At 39.5% G+C, this 22,057-nt stretch overlaps 1 long non-coding RNA gene across 1 annotated transcript; it reads right to left on the bottom strand.

Annotated features, from left to right (window-relative positions):
• Positions 1-12,930: 12,930 nt before the first annotated feature.
• Positions 12,931-20,548, bottom strand: LOC144237219 (uncharacterized). Its single transcript, XR_013336788.1, has 3 exons — positions 20,488-20,548; positions 17,675-17,740; positions 12,931-13,113 (listed from the first exon to the last, which is right to left on the bottom strand). It is a non-coding gene; the product is annotated as an uncharacterized LOC144237219 (long non-coding RNA).
• Positions 20,549-22,057: the final 1,509 nt, after the last annotated feature.

Genomic DNA, 22,057 nt, shown 5'->3' with positions numbered 1-22,057 from the left:
AAAAAAAAAAAAAAAATCTTTTTTAAAAAAATTTTGTTAATGTTTATTTTTGAGAGAGACAGAGCATAAGCAGGGGAGCAGCAAAGAGAGGAGACACAGAATCCAAAGGAGGATCCAGGCTCTGAGCTGTCAGAGCCCGACATGGGGCTCGAACTCACAAGCAGTGAGATCAGTCAAAGTCTGATGCTTCACTGACTGAGCCACCCAGGTGCCCAGAAGTATTTTAACACATTTCATTTACAAATTTTTGGTCATATTTTATTATGTTTTTAGTAAATAAAAGGAAAATAGGCTTTCAGACATTTCTCTTTTTTTTCAGACATTTCTTAATCTGAAAGACTAAATTTTACAAGAAAAATAAAATATTACTTTAATAGTAATTAGAAACCTGGGCTCCTGGGTGGCTCAGTTGGTTAAACATCTGACTCAGTCATATCCATATGTTTGATACACAGTTAATTGTTAATAGTGATGTCCATAGGGAGAAAGTCATGCTGTGGGGAAAGGAGCATGGAAAGAGGCATTACTTTTCCTCAATATTCTTTCATATTGTTAGAATAAGTTTTTTACAGTTAAAATCTTTTCATATATTACATGTATACTTTTAATTTTTAAATTTTGACTTATTTTTTATTTTATTTTATTTTTCGTCATAATAAGCGTACTCTATTCCACTTCACCTATTTCATCAGCAAAAGTGTATGTAAGAGGTTTATAGCAATATAGGCCTACATCAAGAAGAAAGAAAAATCTCAAATACATGTATAATTTTTAAAAAAATAACAAATACCACTTACTTACCTTTCAAAAATTTTAAGAATTATGTCATCCTGAACAACTGTGCAGCCCACTAATGACCACATTTAATGGAATCTTACAATTAGATAAAAATACATGCTTTACTACTATTCTTGCAGGAGTAGTGTTTTATGTTGAGAACCCTATTTTTAAAAAGCATTTAATACTATTGACAGAAAGGGTGTAACAAAGAAATAATTCTATCAGAATGTTCTCTGTAAGTGTGAAGGGTAATGAAATTAACACAGCTTCACATCTAAAGCCAAGAAAATCTCAGTAATAATAGCAATGCTCAAGAGCAGTGAATCCCTAAGAGGGGTGAAATGGGAGCTGGGCAACCAAGACTGAAATCATGACTCCCACAGTCAGATTTAATTCTCAGAGAATTTCTTGAATGGCCACATTATTCATTAGTAACACACAGATGAATAAGATACAATCTTTTCATACCAAGTTGGAAGGCTGTTATCTGCCTAAGGAACCCCAGAGGTACAATTGCAGTAATGTTATTAGTGTGCAAGGGAAGGAGTAATTAATTCTACCCTGGGAGAGGCGAGGTCTGGTGATAAGGGAGGTCTTCAGAGCAGATGACTATACTGGGCTTAAAGGACAGAGAGAATTTCTCCAGGCAGAAAAGATAATAGGTGAGTTCATTTTGGGGGCGTATAGAAGGATGAGCATGGTGGCCACAGCACAAAGGCATCTAGACACTAGGTGTACTCATGAAAAGTGACCAGGCTGGGAAGGGAGACGGTAGTGAGCAAAGGATGCTGAATGAGTAAGAAACAGCAGGATAGGAGCCACACAGGTGACTTAGGCTGAGTTCAATCCCGGTACGATGGCAGGCTAGATGCTCCAAATGGCTCTCTCTGATCAGACTGCCAATTCCGTAACAAATTCCATTTTCTTAATTTTTAAAATATGTTTTTAAAGTTTAGGGGCGCCTGGGTGGCTTAGTCGGTTAAGCGTCCAACTTTCGCTTAGGTCATGATCTCGCGGTTCGTGGGTTCGAGCCCCGCGTCGGGCTCTATGCTGACTGCCAGCTCAGAGCCTGGAGCCTGTTTCAGTCTGTGACTCCCTCTCTCTCTGACCCTCCCCTGCTCACGCTGTCTCTCTCTCTCTCTCCTAGAAATAAATAAAACATTTAAAAATAAAATAAATAAATAAATAAAGTTTATTTATTTATTTTGAGAGAGAGAGAGAATGTGAGTGAGTGTGGGGAAGGGGCAGAGAGAGATGGAGAGAGAAAGAATCCCAAGCAGGCTCCACAATGTCAGCATGGAGCCCAATGCGGGGCTCAAACTCATGAACTGTGAGATAATGACCTAAGCCAAAGTCAGACACTTAAGCAACTGAGCCACCCAGGTGTCCCCCAATTCCTCAACAAATTTTAAATAGCAACTTTTTTTTAAAGAATTGCTCAGCTCACAAGAAATCAAGAGAAGTAGGCTAAGGGCAACTTTTTCAAGTGTCTGGGAGGATGATGAAGGAGAAAGAGAAGTGCAGTCATATAAGGAATCTGGCCAGCCAAGTAACTTCAGGAAAACCACTCACATTTTCCTCACATGTGAAATGAGGGTGTTGGGTAAGGAGATCTCTAAGATCCCAGCATTAACATTCTAAACATCTCACAGCAGAGTGCTTTTCCTCCCAAACCCCCCTGAGGATGCACTACTGCACTGGCCTCTCAGATCTCTGTGAGCAGACAAGACCCTAGGAAGGGCCACAAGTTTCCTTTTTCTACTCTTGTTGTCTCTCGAAATTTAGAGCCTAAGACATTATTCAGGACTTTTTAATTTTCAGGTAAAAATATAACATCAAGAATATTCATATGGGGTGTCTAGGTGGCTCAGCGGTTAAGCATCCAACTCTTAGTTGTCACTCAGGTCATGATCTTACTGTTTGTGGATTCCAGCCCCATATCCAGCTCTGCACTGACAGTATGGAGCCTGTTTAGGATTCTCTGTCTTCCCTTTCTCTCTGCCTCTACCCCACATGCTCTCTCTCTCTCTCTCTCTCTCTTTCTCCAAATAAATAAATAAACTTTTTTAAAAAACTTAAAAAAGAAAAAGAATATTCAGCTGGCCAAAAACAGCAAAGAAAAAGCCACTGCCATTTCATTTTTTAAAATCCTGAATTTACCTCACATGAAGTGAATAACATAAACAGTAACTACTGGATGGAAAAAAAAGTCACTCAGGAGGTTTTTGTTTATTTTTTCTGTAATTCTATTAGCAGAATTGTTACTTCAGTTATAGAAAATACTATTTTATGAAATATATAGATATTAATATAATATGTTCAATAAATATCATTTTATGAAAATGACATATTTATTTAAATGAGTAATTTATGTGTCTTAATAGGCTTATAATTATGTAAGAGTGAGTGCAATGTTAGGATGTCATCCTTTAATAAAGACTTTTATTTCAGAGAAACAACTTCCTAGCATTATGGGAAAACACTGACACAAAAAATACCTTACTTGAATAAAGCATTCATTTGGTTATGCATATTTTATTTCAAATAAATTACTTTTAGCTTTTAAAGGAGCTGTTGAAAAGTTCTGTTTCAGTAAGGAGGCTATTATTGTTTTTCTTTGGACTATTACATTTGTTTTGTCCCCAGAGAACAGGATTTATAAACTTTGTATTTGTAAAATCAATGAAAAAAGACATATTCTTTGGCCATAGCTATAGAAATCTAATTTCAAATGTGTATGTAATTTATTGGAAGAAAATAGGAAGGGAGGGAGGGAGAGAGGAGAAATTAATAAAAAATTAAAAATTTCATTAGACAAATATGTCACAAGTGCAATGGTGAAATATTTATTCTTGCATCTCTCTCACTAGACATGAAAAAATGTTATTAAAACCCTGTTATCACTTTTATTGTACCACTTTAAAAAATTATTCTATGCCTAAGTTTCCCTGGGGGGAAATACACATCTTCATACAGGGTTTTGAAAAGTATTCTGGAAGGAAATCTGTGAAAATCTATATAGCGTAAGAGAAAAATGTGATTCAATTATTATTTATCTTACCTACCCCATAGATAACATTCAGGGAAATTTAAACCATCATTTCCATTATTAAAAGTAAGACTACTAATCTTCTTTTGATGTAGTGTACTTCTTTACAGTGAAATTAGCTTCTCTGAATGACAATAATTCATTCCTAGTCTTTCCCATGGGAGGAATTAACAAACATGGATAAACCCTGAGGGAGAAAAACAACCAGGGTTATGGTCCTTATTTGAAATACTTTTAGGTACTTAGTTCAACCCTCTTTATTTTGCCACTTCACTGACTGGCATAGAGCTTTTGCTTTTGCTACTAGCATACTTCTAAATACCTCTCAAGAAATAACCTTTGATTAAATGACCGATTAACCTACTGTTTTCTCCCTTTTGTAGCTGAGAAAATATGTCAGAAGCTCCAAGAAGAAAAACATATGACTGTTTTTTCTTCCCCATATTTTAATCCACTACAAGAAACGGGAAAGAAAGAAAGTTTTACATGCTATATCTAAATTGAAATCTCAGACAAGGGGTAGGGATTGTACTGTACACTGTACAGTTCTAATGTATTATGAATTGGCTTGTAGTCAAGGAGCTAGAAGGTTTCAGAACTGTGCTTTGCTGAATGCCACTAGAATTGAATTTAAGAATAGGATTATACACAAATGATGAGGTTATCGGTGAAAATAGCTAGCTTTATGTACTAGGAAAGAAAAAAATATACCTTGGTTAGATTCACAGTGTATCAGATTAAACACTGGAATGTTAAGCAGAGAAGTGATTCTCCCACAAACTGTGAAATCATGACCTGAGCTGAAATCAAGTCAGATTCTTAACCAACTGAGCCACCCAGATGCCTCAAAACCCTACTGATTTTTTAAAATACTTATTTATTTGTTTGAGAGAGACAGACAGTGTGCAAACAGGGGAGGAGCAGAGAGGGAGAGAATCCCAATGCAGGGCTCAGTCCCACAAACTGGGAGATCATGACCTGAGCTGAAATCAAGAGTCAGACACTCAACCAATTGAGCCACCCAGACACCTCTGATTTTAAAAACATTTTATACTTTTACATCCAATCCTTCTGAAACATGACTGAAAGCTCCTTGGCTACAGGAAATAGTCTTTTTAAAATATTTTCCTACAATGTCTTGACTAGGTTGATGTTCAATAAATATTGGTTGATTTAGATAATAAAATTAAGCAAAAACCAAATGTAATTTTAGCAATTGTGTCTTAAACTTTTTTCTGTTCACAAAGGTCAGTGCTGAAAATGTGAAAAACACCAAAAGCTAAAGGAACATTCAAAAGTCATCACAAATCCTAAACACTTTTCCCCACTTGCTGTTTGCCCTCAGGAAAGTTCTTATGGTCTTTTTCTTACATTGGTTTGTAGGGAAAATATGACATAATGCTTTACAAAGGGTTCAACTTTTACTTAATGTATATCATGGACTTTTCCCATGTCAATAAATATTCTCCCACAACATGACCTCTATGTCAGTATAGTATTCCATTGCATGAAAGCACCATAATTACTTTTCCAAAATTGTATTGTTTCTATTTTTTTGTTATAAATTGTGGAATATTGTGAATATACACATTCATACTATATCAAATACACATAGCAATTAATTAACTAATCTGGCTTTGATAAGGAAGGATGTTTGATTAAAAAGAGGCAAAGAATGAAATTAGATGAGCTTTTATACTCATATACTGCATATTTTAATTTTCACATACAAAAATTAGTAATCTCTTGAGTTCTGAAATGTGACTAAAAAGATAAGATACTAAGATTTTACAAAAAAATATGTCTTGATAAAGTGACTAATTTCTTCTTTTAGGGTATAAAATGATTATAGATAATCAAAACCTTAAATAATTTAACAATGGAGCAAACTAAAGGCTTAGAATTTATTTTCTACACCATTTACTTTACCTCAGTGAGTGATTAAAAAGAAATATGGGGAAGAATTCTTGCTAATTCTTAAAGTCTGAAGACAAGTGCATTCCAGGCAAATTATATAAATGTATATAAATGCATTGATACCTGATCATTGATCAATTCAATTTTGACTTGTGTCACATGCAAAAATCTATATGATTTCTAAAAAACTCTAAAATTCTAGATTATGATTAAATACTTTATTAAAAAGTATGAGAATGAGAGTAACTGTCATCAGGCCAACATTTCTTTAAATAATTCTGCCACCAACAGAGATGATGGCAGATCATTTTTTTAAATTTTTTTAAATCTCAGAAGATGTCATCTAAAGCAATCAGTTCATGGACTATTTATTTCTACTTATTTTCTAAGCATCTGGGTAGCTAGTAACCTTTTTTCCCTAATCCAAAAACTTTTATAGGAGGTAAAACATCAGATTGTTAGTAAAGAAAGTCTTCAGGGAAAAAGATTATTCCTAAGGTTATCAATCTCTTCTGCAATTTGACCCAAAGTAGCTTTATACCTTAAGTATGGGCCAAGAAAAAAAAAGAATAATAAAACAAAGTTTTAAGAGAAAAAGAAACAAAATGGATTTAAGGCATGAGACAGAGAAGTTCACAAAGAATCCAGAACTTCTGCTCTAAAGAACTCACAATATTTTCAGAATTTAAAATTTTAATCTAGCCCTGTAACGCATGTAGTTATTGCCTAAAAAGAACATAACGACTATCAAAATTTAGAGAGGATAATGTTCAGATAAAATACATTTAAGAAGTGCTTAGGTCCAAACCATCACCATCACCCCTACCCCCACCACGGTATTCATTGCTTTACATCATTGCCTATAACAAAAAATGTTCTGATCAAAATCAAATTCCCTAAGTATGTATTAAATACTAGGTTGCTAGAAGTCAAGAATGAATAAACATGGTCCTCATCCTCAAGAGTAACATCCTGAAGGGAAAACACTTTGTAAAAACAGTGGTTGCTCAGAAATAACACATTCTGAAATGTATATTTTTGTTTCTTTATAGAGTTATCCTTTCTCTAAATGAAACATGATTCTTCACATGTTTCTACTTGCCTCCATTTCTCACCGCCTTCTGTGTTGTGATGGTCAGACAGTATTAACAGCTCTCTTGATAGTCTCAGTCTTGATTTTATGTGAGGTCAGGCTGAAGGACCGCATGTTTTCCTACAGATGCATCCAGCTGTACCAGCAGAGCCATGACACAGGAGAGTTAGTTCTGCAAAGTGAACATGGGGAAGGGAGAGAAGGTGAGGGAGTTGAGGCCATTACACAGGGGATGATAATAATGATGGTCCTAAAATCTAAGCTGGGTAAGGGAGCGTGGGGGAGAGAAAAGGGTAGGATTGATGAACTGGAGATTCTGGAAAGACTGAAACATCGCTGGAGTTGTGCTCCTAGAGGAAGTGAACTGCCCCTATAGGGGTGGTAAGGTCAGAGAGGGAGAGGTTCCGAAGCTGAGGTGCCAGAGGGATTTTAGGGACTGGTTATGGCAAGTTCCAGGGTATGATCACAGAGTCACCACTGAGGCAGAGTGAAGAAGAAGACAGAGGAAAGGAGCTCAAGAAGCTGAGAGGCCAGGGTGTTGGAAATATCTACATACATATTGCATCTTCAAAAATTAATATGGGATAAGTACTGGAGAGAGTGACAGTGAGTCGGGAGCTAAAATCATAGAGTAATTATAAGTGGCACAGGTATAGGTACATGATCCCAACAATGAGGATTAGTTGGTAATATATCACTTAATGACATTAGATTCAAGCTGAGGGAAGACGGGGGAAGAATAGTTTCAAGCAAAAAAAAAAAAAGAAAAAGAAAAGAAAAGACAGTTACCCTGATTTAATGTATCCAAATTCCAGGTCTATAAATACAAAGGGCATGGTAGAAGAAACAGCCCTGTCTTGAAAAGACTGCAGGGGAAGAAGCATCCTCCGAAGATAGCCAGGTTCTCTGCAGAGCGAGAAGGTGAAGGAAACATTCACAGAAGAGGTTGAAGATGTAAGAGATTTTAGCTGAGGATGGATCATGAGCTCCAGAAGGCACAGCAGAAGAAATTCAGGAGTTTGGTGAACGATGTGTGAGATATGGGGTTAGAATTAGAAATGGGCAGGGCTGATGGGAGAGGAGGGTGCCCTGCAGCCGAGGGCTCCTTGGTGAGTGATGTAAATGTGTAGATAAAAGGCATGGTGAAGACAGTCCCGGTAGACTCAAGGCAGACAGTAGAGGCCTGGGAAGGCTGTAACTGCTACAGGGCTCCTTCATGACCTCAGCAGTTACAGATAAGGAGGCGGAGAAGTGCTATCTCAGAGGCTTCTTGACACCTGTGAAGGAGGGTGTGCCCAGGGAGATCTATCTGATTCAATGTGTACCAGATTCACTCTTGACCTCTGCTGCTCAGGACTACTGCTGGGAATTTAAACAACTACATTCTCCTTACAGGGCAATTTCTCAGTATCTAAATAAACATAAAGTGTATATAATTTTAGGCGTTTGCCTCAAAATACTCTCATGTGGTGACAATTCAGAAGCAAATTAAATGATGAAAGGGCAGGCACCTGGGTGGTTCACTTGGTTCAGTAGTTCAGTCCATCTTTGGCTTAGATTGTGATCTCGCACTTCATGAATGAGTTCAGTCCAGCGATGGGCTCTGTGCTGATAGCTCAGAACCTGGAGCCTGCTTCAGATTCTGTATCTCCTGGGGTGCCTGGATGGTTCAGTCGGTTAAGCGTCCGACTTTGGCTCAGGTCATGATCTCACGGTTTGTGGGTTCGGGCCCCGCGTCGGCCTCTGTGCTGACAGCTAGCTCAGAGCCTGGAGCCCGTTTCAGATTCTGTGTCTCCCTCTCTCTCTGACCCTCCCCTGCTCTCTCTCTCTCTCTCTCTCACTCTCTCTCGCTCTTAAAAACAAAAAAGAAAAAAAAAGATTCTGCGTCTCCCTCTCTGCCCTTCACCCACTCTCACTCTGTTTCTCTTTAAAAAAAGTAAATAAATGATGAATGGTTAAACATAGTATATGGATATTGTAAAATAAGGTAGATTGTTAAGCAAAAATTAAAAGTTGCAGAACAGTAGCTATACTATAATTCACTTACACATTTTAAAAAACAAAATAAAAACCTTTGCTTGTATAGCCTTTGAGGCAACTACTTCAAACGAATTTACAATGTGCAGGGCACTGCTCTAGGTGCTTCATGTATTAACTCAATCAGTTATATACCATTACTATAATTGCTATTTTATGGATAAGGAAACTGAGACCCAGAAGAAATAAGGAATTTGCCCAAAACCTCTGAAAATATTAAGGGGTAGAGCTTGAATTTTGCCCCCAAACACCCTGGGTGCAGGGTCTGTGCTTTTAAATGCATGAAACTGCCTACCAGATATATAAATATATAGAAGAAAATCTGCAACAATATGCCCCCAACTCTTTTATGTTTATTTATTTATTTATTTTTTAATGTTTTATTTATTTCTAGGAGAGAGAGAGAGAGAGAGACAGCGTGAGCAGGGGAGGGTCAGAGAGAGGGAGTCACAAACTGAAACAGGCTCTAGGCTCTGAGCTGGCAGTCAGCACAGAGCCCGACGCGGGGCTCGAACCCACGAACCGCGAGATCATGACTTAAGCGAAAGTCGGACGCTTAACCGACTAAGCCACCCAGGCGCCCCTATGTTTATTTATTTTTGAAGGAGAGAGAGACAGAGCATGAGCTGGGGAGGGGCAGAGAGAGAGGGAGACATAGAATCCAAAGCAGGCTCCAGGCTCTGAGCTGTCAGCACAGCCCCGCCCCTATATGGGGCTTGAACTCATGAACCATGAGATCATAACCCGAGCTGAAGTCGGATGTTTAACCAACAGAGCCAACCAGGAGTCCCAATATGTTCCCAACTCCTAACAGCAGTTACTTTTGAGCAGAATAGGATTGAAGGAGGTAAAAGACGAAAGAATTTTTAGTTCTTACTTTGACTACTTCAAGTTTTCAAAACTTCTAATAATTGGAATATTTTCACTTATATAGTTTGTTGGTTTTTTTCTTTTCTTTTTTTTTTAATTTACTCACTTAAAAAAATATTGCTGTACAGTTCCAGTCTACACCAGGTTGTGTATAAGGTACAGTGGTGTCATTATTTAAAAGGATAAAGGGATAATGATTAACTTGCGTTGAGGAAGGACACTTCCAAGAGGTGGATATTTTTGAGTCTTAAAGGATGAAGAGTTTGCCAGGAAGACATTTAGGAAAGGGCATATAGTTGGTACTCAATAAGTGTTATTGAATGAATGTGTTCTAGGCAGAGGTGACATATACAAAATCTCAAAAGAAAGGTAGCAGGAATAAAGATGGAAGGGCCACGTCATCAAAAATCTTATGTGTTAAGTAAAGGATATTATCTGGCAGCAATGAGAAGACTTTGAAGGGTTTTAAGTGGTGGAGATCTCACCGTTCCATGCAAATGGTTTCCAGCATGTCATCCCACAGATGCTCACTCCATACTAAACAGAAAAGAACAATAGAAAAAACTGCTGCTGCTACTGCTCCTGGTGATCTGAGATCCTGGGACTCTGATCACGACTGTCTCTCTCATATGATCCACCAGTTTCATATTTCCTGTATTTAAGATCATTTTATTCGTGGCCATATTAATATCATGGGATTTTTAATTTCCTTGGGAACTGTGATTTTTTTCCTGCTTTGTACTCAATTTTATATTTTGCATTTATATGAAAGGAGCTTCTGAAGAAGATCTAAACACATGAGTAAGACCTTCTTATATGTTCTCCCAAAAAGTCATTCTAATTAAACTATCTGGTTTTTCTCCCTGAACAATTCTGATAGATATAAATCCTTAATGGCCTCTCGTGCCCATTTTATTATTCCTCTTGAAATCAATTCATTTGTGGATGTTGGGCTTTTGCCAAATTATCTACAAAGGTGTCTTTGTTGATGTTTTAATGTATTTGGCTACAGTACACATAATGTTTCTAGCCATGGATAAGCTGAATATTTTAAGTAAGTATTATTGGTGGCATAGGCCCCTCCTTGCATTTTTGGTAAAAATCCACCTGTGATTTGCTAAGCTGATTTTACATGAAAATTGAAGCCATTTATGGCTTGGGAGACTGCCATGCCTTCCTGATGTGTGAGAAGCCTCTTTCTCCCTTTGGGATTTCAGCACTTTAAGCTCCTAGCTAAACAGTTGAGTAGGGGAAAAAATTCTCACAAAATAAAACATCCTAAAGAAATGACTCCTTTTGGTTGTTTAGTAGCTAAGACTAATATAAAGCTTTAATGAGAAATACTTTCGCATGCAGGAATTGTTTGTGTGATGTGGATACCAACTCTTCCATTCCTGTGCCTGGGCTCTGCAGCAAGAGTCACTTCACAGCGTGCCAACAATGTCCCTGGACAGAGCTCCCTTTCCAGCATAAATCACACTGAAGCCAAAATTTAAAGCTTCTTCCACTTTCAAATTATATTTTAGACAATTTTGTTTTGTAGTCAAGCCTAAATCTATTGTATGCTAAAATATACAACTTGTTTTGTTTTCAGTTTACAATAATGCAGATCCTTATTAATTGCTCTCCATTCCTATCTACAACTCACAATTATAACAGAAGTTCTGACTGGGTGATACCCAAGGCTTGAATTTAAAAAGTGCAAACTTTCAAAGAGGACCCAATTGTTTACTGAATTTTATTTGTATATATACAGTTGGACTTTTCCAGTCCTTGCAAATATTAAGTGGCATTGGACATCGGTGCTTCCCAGGAAGCCTCGGAGATATTACTTAATGTCCCCCTTTGAATACTTATCCCATTGCTAAGGGATATGACAATCTCCTTTATAAGAGCAGTTACTCACAGACTTGACTCCTTGATTAAGGTATAAGCCACATCAATAATTTTTTTCTCTTGCATCGACAACCTTTTCTAAGAAAGGATTTACTGCATTAAAAAACAATCTGTAGAGGGAAGTGAATCACATTTTTAAAAAACTAATACATGATAAAGATATCAATGTATGTGAATGATCATTTAGTCAGAACAGTGAAGAGGGATTCAAGCATTACAAGGTAATCATGCCAGATGTCCTTTAAGATATGTTTCAAATCCTTTAAGATATGATTTTCTAGACAATGTAATCCCGTTCCTTTCCTTTATCCTTAAAATCCTTAAAGACATTATAATGATTATAATGTCATATCAAAAGTATTAGTAATTGAGTTACATATTTTTATGTTACTGTGTGAATGAATACCTTATACTTTTGATTTTAAATCAAAATTTCCATTAAAATGAGACCATTGAGCATCCGTACATACTTTCAAGATAATTTACTCCAAGGGTGCTTGGGTGGCTCAGTCAGTTGAGCATCTGACTTCCACTCAGGACATGATCTCACGGCTCATGGGTTTGAGCCCCGGGTTGGGTTCTGTACTAACAGCTCAGAGCCTGGAACCTGCTTCAGATTCTGTGTCTCTCTCTATCTCTGTCCCTCCTCTGCTTGTGTTATGCACTCTCTCTCTCTGTCTCTCTCTCTCTCTCTCTCTCTCAAAAATAAATAAACATTAAAAAAACTTTTTACTAAGAAAAGATAATTTATTCCAGATGAATATATATATGGAGAAGCAAAAAACTTTTTCTTCTCTCCTATTTCTCTTTGCTTTCCTTTCTCTTAACACTTCGGCCTAAAGTTAAGAGTTACAGGACAGAGGAATTACATTTCAAGATTAGGGATAGGAAATTGGGGGCTAGAAGGGCATGACTTAAAGCAATGGGGAAACACTAACTTTTATATATTCAGAGTGTCTAAGCAGGGCTCAATTCACCCTCCCTGACTCGGTACGTGGAGTGTCTCTCAGACCTGGAGTGTCAGCAAGTCAAGTCTCCTTTCATCCATTGGTGAGGAGTAGATCCTTGTGCTTTCAAATGCAGGACAGTAAACTGGTATGTGGATACTAACAGCTTTCCCTTAAGTCTCTTACTGAACAATGCAGACTTCAGAATAGGATTCATTTGCCATCTCTAAGAGACATGTGTGAAGCACAGAATAAATTTGACATAGGAGGGCTATAGGAGTGGCAAAAGGAAAGAAAATTACACTTTAGTTTGTATGACCATTTTTAATTTGTCCTAAGAATTCACCCTGCATAGGAATAATATAAATAAGAAACAAATTAGCTCATTTTACTGAAGGTGAGAATACTATGACTAGAAAGAAAGATGGAACGTCTCTATTTTTCAAACTCCCTTTCTGACAGGTGATTTATAAGACGCATCTCTGCCAGTTTCCCATTTGCAAGTCATCAGTACTTTCTTCCTCCTGCAATGAAGGACAAATATAACTTTAAGCAACATGTCTTTAAATAGGTTTTGGAAGGAGGTGGGCTGGGATCATAGGGATTAGGATTCAGTGGAGTTGTTCTTATTCTTGCCAAAAACAGAGGCTGTGCAGATTTGATTTCTGTATGTACACACAGACAGAGGTCGAGGAAATGAAAGCTAGACATGCACCCTCGCTTTCCCTCCGATCTCAAAACACAACAGCACTCAGAGCCTCAAGGGGCACTGCTGGCCTCAAGCCACTCCTTGGATTGTCAGTACAAAACTGTAAGCACTCATCAACTCTGTATCTTATTAAGTAGAGAGGATTGATTTCCTCTGGTCCTCATTTCACTTAAAAAATAATATTAGCAAATATGTAAAAGAGTGGGCATACAAAAATTAATTAATGATGCATTTAGTCCCATGGGAAAGATATTACAATCCCTTTAAGAACCTAATTTATTCTTGGATTGTGGTGAGCATAGCACAACACGTAGTCATGTTGAATCCTATGTTGTACATCTGAAACTGATGTAACATTGTGTGTCAACTATATTTCAGTTGAAAACAAAAAAGGAACAGGTTTCCCCCCTGGGGACAGGGTGAATTTTTTCATCTGTAAGTGTAACAATTGTCAAGAACTATGTAGCATCTGAGATTTTACACTATTTGCAAGCTAACATGCATCATGTTAGTCACACTTCATGGATGCTGGCAGAAGGCACAAATCTCCAGGACCAGGGACAAAGGATGGTTTTATAACTCATGGTAATAACAGTAGTCAGAGCGTCAGCATTTATGCCAGTTCCCTGAGTCCCAGTTCCCACAGAGTGACAAGAGAGGGTTAAATGACACCTTCTCATGTAGTGGGTTGCATTACAAGAGAGGAACCCGAACTTAGGGAACTGAATCTTTTACAATGATCAGTAGGCCCAAGTAAACTTTGCCCTCAAGGGAGCATTCTCTTTGTTATATTGGACAGTAAACAAACCTGCTCTTTGCCCCAAAGAGGGACTCTATCTCTGTCTTCCAAGGCTGTTTTCAAGAAACACTGGCTTGTTTCTTGTAGAACAAGAGCAGCCATTGCCTCTGCTCACAAGATGTATGGAAATGTGAGGCACTCACGGAGAATTGTCTTCCAGCAATAATAAATTTCTGTCCCTATTTTCTCAAGATCGATACTATACATAAAGCGCCTAGCTCTGCCCCTTAGCCCATTTTCCACTCTTTTTTCAAACTGGGAGTCTTTCTTGATAATACTATGAGCAGATGCTGATTGGGATAGGGTTAGGGGAAAATTTAAATCATCGGGTGCTGTAAGTTTAGTAGTGGGAAGATGAAAATCAGAAACTCTGTAGGAAAGATACCCCAAAGCCAGCTTGCTACTTGGCACCCCTCCAACCCTCCCCATCCTCCTCCTAAGCATCTTCCTTTCATTTCACTTTAATACACAACTAATAATTCCACTGAACGGATAATCATTGCAGTTTTGAGAAATGCAAATCTCTTGGAGCATTAAGGAGTCATAGGTTTTCACACACATTAGTGTGAATATGTGTAAGACCCTTGTCCTTTAAAAGCTAGCTGAGATTGGCCGCTCTGAAAGAATAGCAGTTTTGACTACTAGGGGATAAAAAAGGATAATTGTGGAGTTTGGAGCACTTTTGGGGTGTACAGACCAGAGAGAGAACACTGTGGGAGAATTAAAACCATATGAAGTCACAGAGTCCATAGTGAGGGAAGCTGGGCACTATTAGGTAGGAAAAGATGTGAGAGAAAGACTAGGGAGATGCCGGAGAGAAACTACACCCATTCTGATTTTACTTGAGGTTGGCATTGTGCCCAGAGCAGAGGAAGAACATTCTCTTCTTCCTTCTCCTCACTCCTACGGATCTTCATCCCATAAATACTTACTGAGTAGCTGTTGTTGCAACTGCCACTGCTACGAACTATTACTGTTACCATTTATCAAACACTTGCTCAGCTTCCAGTCTAAAAAGTTTTTAATGTTTATTTACTTTTGAGACAGAGAGAGAGAGAGAGAAAGAGAGAGAGAGAACGAACAGGGGAGGGGCAGAGAGAGAGAGAGGGAGACACAGAATCCAAAACAGGGTCCAGGCTCCGAGCAGTCAGCACAGAGCTCGATGCAGGGCTCGAACCCACTAGCTGTGAGATCATGACCCAAGTCAAAGTCAGATGCTTAACCGCTAAGCCACCCAGGCACCCGGGTTTTTAAAAAAGTTTTTAAATGTTTATTTACTTTTGAGACAGAGGCTCAGCTTCCAGTTTTATGATTACACGGGTTTGACAAGGTCAGGTAAGATATGACAGTCCCAGGTGACAAGTAAGTCAACAGTTATACAGTTTAGTAAACACATCTAAATCAGACAGGATAGGTCCTTCCTTTAGGATCCAGACTTCACACTTCTATATTTGGTTCTATAGTTCATGATAGTGAACTAATAGTAGCTAATGCTTATATAATACCTGTTATGCGCCAGGCAAGTTTTCAGTGCAATTGACAATGAGAATCTTTATAAGAGCCCTATGAAATAGGCACTATGATTATGTCTTATAGATTACATATCTATATACCCAAACGTCCGGGTAAGCAGCCAAGGTGGGGTTTGATTCCAGGCCTTTGGCCCCATATAGCGTGGTGTGTATACTGACACTGAAACAAGTTTAAACTAACTAGCCATTTGTGAGCTGCCCAGAAAATACAACCATCACTTATAACTTACTTCTACGATAAAGTAAATTCTGACTTCCAAACTTGAGACTCATGAAGAAGTTTTTCAAATAAGTGTTTTAAGAAAGGAAACTACTTAAGACCTCCTGGGGCTAGAAGAGGCCTGGGAACCTTAGTGACCTAAGATTAGTAGGACAGTAAATTCTGTGCAAAAGGCATTAGAATATTAATTGCCACACTATACATTCAGGGACCCTCCTCTTAGATTCAATTGTTCTTATAGGCAGCGGTTCCCACCTTACTAGTTAAGGCTGCTAAGAAAATTGATGACTTAAGTTTACTTTAAAAAGCAAAGAGTCAAAAAATTAAAATAAATTTAAAAAGCAAAGAATCAGAATGAGAGGACAAACCACAGACTGGGAGAAAATATGTACAAAAGACACAACTAATGAGTATTATTCAAAGTCCACAAAATCTGGGGCGCCTGGGTGGCTTAGTCGGTTAAGCGTCCGACTTTCACTTAGGTCATGATCTCGCGGTTTGTGGGTTCGAGCCCCGCGTCGGGCTCTGTGCTGACTGCCAGCTCAGAGCCTGGAGCCTGTTTCAGAGTCTGTGTCTCCCTCTCTCTCTGACCTTCCCCTACTCACGCTGTCTCTCTCTCTCTCTCTCTCTCCTAGAAATAAATAAAAATATTAAAAAAAAAACAAAATTGACAAAATCTTAAAACCTGACAATAAGGAAACAAACAACCATATTAAAATGGGTCAAATTTTTTAACAGACACCTCACTAAAGAAGATATCCAGATGGCAAATAAACATATGAAAAGGTGCTCAACACCATAGTCATTAGGGAAATGCAAATCAAAACCATGAGATACCACCCCCTACCTTTTGGAATGGCCCAAATCCAACTCACTGACAACACTAAATGCTGGTGAGGATGTGGAACAATAAGAATTTACATTAATGCTGGTGGGAATGGGAAGTAATACAGCCATTTTGGAAGACAGTTTGGAAGTTTCTTATAAAATGAAACAAACTTTTACCATATGATCCAACAATCATGCTCCTTGGATCTACAAAAGGAGTAGAAAGTGTATGTCCACACAAAAACCTGGATATGGATGTTACTAACAGCTTAATTTCATAATTGCCAAAACTTGGAAGCAACCAGGAGGCCTTTCAGTAGGTAAGTAGGTAAAGAAACTATTGCACATCCAGACAGTGGAATATTACTCACTGCTAAAAAGAAATGAGCTCTCAAGCTATTAAAGGACATGGAGGAAACTGAAATGCATGTTGCTAAGTGAAAGAAGGCAATGAAAAGGCTATATACTGTATGATTCCAATTATATGACACCCTGGGAAAGGTAAAACTACAGAGATAATAAAAAGATCAGCAGTTGGCAGAGGTTAGGAGGGAAGAGAGATGAACAGGCAGAGCACAGAAGATTTTTAGGGCAGTGAAACTACTGTGTATGGTGGATACATGTCATTTTAAATTTGTCCAGATCCACAGAATATACAACACAAAAAGTGAACTGTAATAAAAACTATTGATTCTGGGTGATAATAATATTTTAATGTAGCTTCATCAATTTTAACTAATGTGCCACGTTGGTGAGAAAGGCAGATAATGGAGGAGGCTATACATACATGGAGCAGAGAGTAGATGAGGAATCTCTTTACCTTCTAATCAATTGTTCCGTGAACCTAAAACTGCTCTAAAAAATAAAATCAGTTTTTTTAAAAAGCAAGGCAAATCCATTTATAAGAGAACTTGTGTTCTTAAGGAGGAAAAAATGTGCACTGTTTAGAACATTATACCTATTCCCATGCTCTTGCTCCCTTGAGAAAATTGCTAACCTTTATCCTGGAGTGCAAGAATTACTGCGCAACAGTGTCTTCTTATTAGGTGTGTTACAGACAGCCCTAGAAAAAGGGAGAGAGAGGGAGAGGGAAAGAAGCAGTGAACAGGAGCCTTCCATAATGTGTGAAGTAGATTTTAAAAAGGATACAGCATTGTCTTAGATATTTAAGAGGAAATTTAGAGGCCAACTTCTGCTCTAAGGTTAACAATCACTTTTAATTTATTTGGACTTATCATGAAGATTATGCTTTACCTATGCCTTAGTGGCTACCTCTTCTTGAAAATAATGTGCCTCAACAGCTGGATTTTCTGAATATTGAATATGATTTTTCCCCCAAAGGAGTAATGGATTCTGAATGTATGTTAGGCAAACACTCATTTCATAAATACACAGACAGCTAACAACATATATGCAGTGATAGACCCTCCTTTACAAAAGAAGGAAATAAGACAGATAAAGCTGTCTTATGCCAGGGAGGTCCATATTTCCTCTCTCTTCAAGAAACTACTTTCTTCAGATTTCTTCTTCTCTGGGTTTTCATCAATTCCAAGGACATGCTTCTTAAAAATAAAAATGTTAGCAGACTCTGGAAAGAGCAGTTTCCTCAGACCAGGAGAATTAGTTTATGCTACGAGATAAAATTTGCCACCCCTCCCCCCCCCACAAATTCATATGTTGAAGTCCTAGTCCCCAATACCTCTGGATGTCTATTTGAAGACAGAACCTTTAAAAAGGTAATTAAGTTAAAAGTGAGGTCATTAGGGTGGGCCCTAGCCCTAATGACTGGCATCCTTATAAGAGATTAGGAGACACAGAAGGAAGAACACAGGGTAAGATGATCATCTGCAATCTGTCAGAGGAAAACAATGCTGTCAACATCTTGATCTTGGACCTCAAGCCCCCAGAATTGTCAGAAAATCATTTTTTACCCAGTCTGTGATACTTTGTTATGGCAGCCCTAGCAAACTAACATAGTACATAAGAGTAAACCCTGGTGACTTGGGCATTCCTGAAGTGCTTCTCTCCAGAGCCTCATAAGAGCAGTTCATGAACTTGTGTACAAATTATAAAGATCCTGTAGACTTCACGAGTTAATTCAACAAACATTTGTTGAGCTTGTCCAGCCTAGTGACAAAGACAAAAAGATAAGCCTCCAAGTGGCTCAAAGTAAATAAGACCCCAAAACATCCTCAGTGAATTCTGTCTAAAGAGAAGACAGGCACAGAAAGAGTTAATTTCAATAACAAAGTGACCAGTGGTAAGAAGGTGGTAGGCAGAAGGGCTGTGAGAACTTCCCTGGGATGTAGAAAGGGCATCTGACTGGAGGTCAAATCTAACCTAAGTCTTTAGGAAAAAGTAGAAGTATGCCAGGTGCACAAGGGAAGAGAGGCCTATTAGTGACAGCAGTACCACAGACAAAAGCAGGGGAATGAGAAGTGTCTAGAATGTGGGCTGATGAGTGAGATATCCAGGGTAACTGGAGCTAGGATGTGTATGAGGGAGGATTCGAGGAGAGAGTGAAGAAATAGGGTCAGACCACAAAGGGCTGGGCATGCCAAATTTGGATTTTAACCTGAAAGCAGTGGGAAGCCACCAGAGACTTTTTCAGAGACAAGTCACGATCAGACTTGCTGTATCATGGTCTGTGTAATAGCGTGGAGAATGAAATGGTATGAAGAGAGGTAGGCTGCATACAGAGAGCAGGGAGGTAGATGGGAGCCTGAAGTGAGGCAGTGGTACTGGGGTGCAGAGAACCGTCCTGCTTCTGGGATATTTCAGAGATGGGATTTACACTGTGAAAATTTGCACACTTCCATTTCTACATGTGCTCATATGACAAAGGTGCTTCCAACTGTAAAGCATTAGACAATATACACTTGTATTTTCTGCCTCAGATGTACAAATAAATATTTTTCCTTCCTTAAACATAGGTTTGTTATTAACTTAATAAAACATACAATGTTATATTTACTTTTTAAGGATTAAATTCAAAAGAGCCACACTTCCTTATTTGTGTTTTTAGTTAATGTGGGGAAGAATTGCTTCTCAAAAAATACAGTAAATTGGATACAGTTAAAAATGAATATCTTATTTTATCTCATCATAGCATGTCTGGTATTTTTGTAATTCTTCCAAGTTGGACTTGATTGAAAGCTGCATATTTAAGGCAATAGCGAGCCTTGGAAAGTACACTCGCCTCAGTCTAATCGAGTTTTCTCACTAAACTACCTACTTTGACTAGTTTGCTCAGTCTTTGTAGGCCTCAGTTTTCTTACTTCTAAAACAAGGGATAAATTCTTTGATCCTTAACAGTCCTTTTGACTATAATTCCATGAGTCTTTTCTCCCAGAAAATAAACACCACTTTTGACTTTTAAAATTATATTTTCAGTTTTATTTAGTATTACTACTTAACTTTTCAAGAGAAGATTTTAAATTTTGCTTAACATTTCTTGGAAAGTGTATCAATCTTGTTAGATGGTCTTGAGATTCATTTAAAAAACAAACAAATCTGAAGCACCATGCACGTTTACACATTACCGTTCTTGGGGTAAAAAGGCACTCAAGGAAATGTAAATCTCTGTAGGTTCAACTAAGGTTTAGAATTGTTTCAACAAGTGATGCTTGTTGAAAAAAACTGGAATTGAACTGGGTAAATACGACTGCAGAAAAATTAACAGCAAGCCAGATGAGTCCCTTTTCCTTCCCTTAGGAAACCTGCATCTGTAAATGGAAAAGGGCTCTAAATCCTCTGGCAGAGAAATGGGAGAATAGGGAGGGAACTTATTCTGATTTCCTCACTCCCTACCTGCTGATCTGGCTTCCTCTCAGCTCTCTCTGTCCGATTAGGAATCGATTCTCCCCCTTCTCTCCCTCCCTCTCCCCTCCCTCCCTCTCTGTCCTTCACCCAGAGTAACGTTAGAGTCCTAGCAAGTGATGCTGTCGGAGACGGGAGCCGGGCTCGGAGGAGGNGGGGGGGGGGTGCGGGGTGGTGGGAGGGGGCCCTCCCGGCCGCCCCGCCAGGTGCCTGGGACCGCCAGACACCTCCCCGCCCGGCGCGGCAGTTCCATTCGGGTCGATTTAGGGGTGCAGACCCCAGTTGGGAGCTCGTCGTCTTGGCTCTGCTTTGTGGAGGGACTCGGGGGCCGCCAGAGGCGCGGCTGGGTCTCCGTCCCGGCTCCAGCGCGCGGAACGGCCGCGTGGACCGACACAGCGGACGCCAGACTCGCTTTCCTGCAGAGACACGTCCTCTCCTACACACGCACTACTGCCCCATAGGCTGGGACCCCCCTCGGCAAGTGCACCCCGAGCTTACCCCACGAGGGCAAAGGACGGGAAGGTGTGCACAGACCCAGGCGCGCCCTCGAACTCCGACCTCCCCCCACCCAGCTTCTCAGCGCGGAACCACCCTGGGAGCCCGGTACCCCGCGACGCTCTCTGCCGTCTGAGGCCGGGCTAGCGCAGTGGGGAAAGGAAGGGAAGGTGCGTGGGTGTAGGTGTGCCTGGTCTCCCTGGTTTTCGAGGGTCCATTCACAGTGGGGGGCATACTGAAGTCAAATCCCAGGGAAGAGTGGGCGCAGGGCAGCCGCAGTAGCTCTTTAATGACAACTTTGGCTGCGGTTCCCAGGCGACTCGGGTCAGCAGCTGGCTTCTCTTTAAAGGAAGGTAAAGGTCGGCACAGTAGTGCGTGAGAAAGAGCAACTTTTCTTAATTTCCAGATCTTGGAGACATCCTTAGCAGCTACGAGACGCAGAGAGGATGGAAAGGAAAGTGCTTAGTTGTATAGGGCCCATATAGGTATTTCTCTTGTCACACACCGTGAGCATGCCACGGGGGTTGCTGTCGCTTTTAGGAAAAACGCACAGACCTAGGTAGAGAGAGCTTGGGGTCAGACGTGGTGGGCAGCACTAGTCGTCTGGGTGGGATAGGACGGCTAACCCGCTTCGTGAAGGGACCGAGGTTTTGCAGTGCCCCCTGCCGCCATTGAGCTGCCACATCCCTGGCCCCAGGCCTCTGGGGCTACCTCCATGGAGACCGACCTAATCTCGCGTTGCTCTTTCCGCTCAGAGCCGGCTCCTGGCTCCTGGCCTGTAACACCCAGAGTCAGTGGCTAGGAGTAGATCGCCTAAGGGAGGGTTCTGATTTAAAAGGAGCGACTCATCCCGATCCCGATGTGGTTCAGTTTTTGCTGAAGATTAGCCTGCAGTGGAAATGGCCCAGGAAATGGAAGGAAGGTGTATCCGGAGGGATTAACACCCTGCCAACTTGCTTTCAGCCTCCCTAAGATTTTAAGACATTGTCTATTTTTCCTTTGACCGATTTCTTGATTATTTATTTATTTTTCTTTTACCTTAAATCCACACTAGGTGGGACACCAC

Source organism: Crocuta crocuta, unplaced genomic scaffold (assembly GCF_008692635.1).
Source record: "Crocuta crocuta isolate KB4526 unplaced genomic scaffold, BGI_CrCroc_1.0 scaffold331, whole genome shotgun sequence".
Taxonomy (NCBI): Eukaryota; Metazoa; Chordata; class Mammalia; order Carnivora; family Hyaenidae; genus Crocuta; species Crocuta crocuta.
Note: the sequence above shows the minus strand (reverse complement) of the source record. Positions and strands in the feature narration are given on the sequence as shown.